The following is a 2,831-nucleotide window of genomic DNA, read 5'->3' on the forward strand; positions in this document are numbered from 1 at the left end:
TGTTTGCGACGAAATAACTTCTTTAAACTTTGTACACCTTGACACTTTTATAAAAGAGAAAGGCCACACCTATATTACCCATGACACCTCTCCCTCGGTGGATACAGGAAGTGTGTTTATTTTGGAGAGAATCCGCTTCCTCCTCCCTTGAGCGATTGTTCCTTTGTTTTGCTTCTTTTTCTTTCTTTTTTTTTTTTGCTTTTGTGCAAATTTACGTGTGATACTCATCCTCCAAATGTAAACACAAGGGGGGGGGGTTCTATTTATGACATTTAATCATCGATGAAGGAATCTAATGTGAAGAACGGACAGCCGCCTAGCGACGAAGACGCCGATGAGGAGCGCAGCCACTTATGGTCACGCTGACAAGGGACCGTTGGATTTGTACAGGGTCAAATTCACACACCCCTCCCCCTCCCACCCACCCACCCAAAAGTAAACGAAACCAGACGTACGCGTCACTTTTCTGTGCCATGCCAAAACCGCATTGCCATGGCAGCTGTAGTGACTGGCAGCCATTACACACGACGGTGGGCGACACGTTACTGTCGCAGCAGTTCTTCAGGCTTTGCAGCGGTGGGTTTTCGGTCGTTGAGCTGGGTGGTTCACGATATGCCGGAGCCGCCCCCCCCCCCCCCCCGACGCTGCAGATATACACGCCGTGTGAATCTGAGCATTTAATGCATGCATGTTGCACCGCTTCCTCGGTGTGGCTCCGGCTGTAAGGTAAAAAATGCCATTATGTGGAAAGGCGCACGTGCTTTTCGGTTGTTTCGGGTGTGAGAAGGCGCAAGGACCCCTTTGACAAACCTGAGCTAACATGGAAACCCACAACTACAGTGCTAAACCCTCGAACTCAGTTCAGCCCCCCCCCCCTATTTTTTTTCTCCTCAGTTGCACTGGACCGGTTACCCCACGCTTCTGAGCCGTCCCGGTCGCTGCTCCACCCCCCCTCTGCCGATCCGGGGAAGGCTGCAGACCACCGCATGCCTCCTCCCATACATGTGGAGTCGCCAGCCGCTTCTTTTCACCTGACAGTGAGGCGTTTCACCAGGGGGGACGTCGCTCGTGGGAGGATCACGTTATTTCCCCCAGTCCCCCCCCCCCGAACAGGCGCCCCGACCGACCAGATGAGGCGCTAGTGCAGCGACCAGGACACACACCAACATCCGGCTTCCCACCCGCAGACACTGCCAATTGTGTCTGTAGGGACGCCCGACCAAGCCGGAGGTAACGCGGGGATTCGAACCGGCGATCCCCGTGTTGGTAGGCGCGACATGGCCTCCTTATTTCCACCGTGCAGCATTAGAGAGAAGGTCTGCTAATGCAGCGCAGATGAATCCCCTCCGGAGTGGCTTCCACCGTGCACAACCATGAGGTTCATATACGGCTTTCCCACGTGTCCCCAAACCGTTCAGCTAGTCTGGGTGCCAAAAGCATGCCTAGGATTTGTACCAGCAGCACCCCGGCCACCGAGTCCCTCGCGCGGCTCCCTTGCCATACGGTCCAGCGTGGCGTAGGGGACGAGGGGGGGACAGCGACGTCTTACGCACTGCTGCCATTTGTGTCTTTGACTTCAAGTGTGAGTTTTACTTTTGCTCTCTGTTTCCTTTTGAGTTGATGACGCCGCCGTATTCATATTTGACTTCCTGTTTGCTGTGTTTTTGGGTTTTTCGCGTTTGAAACTGTGATCACTCGGCCAATCGGATTGTGTTTCTTTCTTTTTTTTTCTTATTTTGTTCCTTTGGTCCGGCTTGACAGAACAAATTTAAATGCAAAACAAGCCAACGGTGTGTCTTAATGGTTATGCTGCAAAAAAAACAAAACAAAACAAATTAAGATGAACAAACCTCTTTATCTCTAATGAAGTCTTAAAATTCAGTTTTTCTCGCAAAGGTGAGAAAAACCTGCACCGAGGGGGAGCTCGTGCGACTCGTCTCCAGACCGTTTTTTTTTTCACCCGCATTCCGGGAACTCTGCCTCTGATTGGCTAGTACTCGTTGCCTCCGTTGGTTAGGTTGGTTAAGGTTAGGGTTAGGGTGGGGTTAGGGGATAGGGTTAGCCAATCAGAGATAGAGTAGGGTTGGGTCTTCCCTGAATCCGGGTGGGAAAAATAATAACGCGTCTCCAGAGTTCACTTGGATCGGCTCGAGCGCTCTTACGGCGGTTGACGCGTAGCGATCAGCCTCGCGTCGTGATGACGTCATCGCGGCTCCAAGGAAGCTCTGCCGGAAGTCGGCGCTGCAGTGCAACCGCAAAAACGTCTCACCCGGTCCTCGCGTTGTTTCACTTTTCAGAAGTGCGGGGTTGAGTTTCGCGACTTGTTCAGCGCGTCTCGTGTCGCAGCACGGGTGATGAGGGCGCCTGCAGAGTCTGCGAGCTTTCTGAGAGTCCGGCTCCCCGATCCCAGCCGGGTCTCTGCAACGACCGGTGTGCCAAGAGGCCGCGGGAGCCACCAGTCTTAATTCATTTATGATGAGCTTAATTTTTTGCCAAAGCCCTCGATCAAGATATTTATGCCCAAACATGAAGTCTTACGGCCAGCATGATGACACTGGCCGGCGGTGGGTTGGAGGGGGGGGGGGCGTCGTTGGTTTGTTTGATTGATTATTTTATTTATTTTGTGTTCAGCTCAGCAGAACACACGTGAACACAGTAAGAATGCCATTCAACATGCAACTACTCACAATCACAATCAGTAGACAAAAAAAGGGATTTGTTCTTCACAAAGTGACAAATAATGAGGTCTCTGTCAAATAGTGTTGCTTGTTTTTTATTTTCTATTTATTTTTTGTTTTAGTTTATTTTTTTAACTTGTTAAGTTTTTTTCA

At 51.0% G+C, this 2,831-nt stretch overlaps 1 protein-coding gene across 1 annotated transcript in view; it reads left to right on the plus strand.

Moving 5' to 3' along the window:
- The window catches only part of LOC130116394 (transcription factor COE1-like), a 76,666-nt gene extending 74,584 nt beyond the window's left edge, over positions 1-2,082 (plus strand). The window contains 1 exon segment of the mRNA XM_056284310.1: positions 1-2,082. This exon segment is cut by the window's left edge and continues 326 nt beyond it. The gene's annotated coding sequence lies outside the window, so the exon portion shown is untranslated.
- Positions 2,083-2,831: the final 749 nt, after the last annotated feature.

This window comes from Lampris incognitus, chromosome 8 (genome assembly GCF_029633865.1).
Source record: "Lampris incognitus isolate fLamInc1 chromosome 8, fLamInc1.hap2, whole genome shotgun sequence".
NCBI lineage: Eukaryota > Metazoa > Chordata > Actinopteri > Lampriformes > Lampridae > Lampris > Lampris incognitus.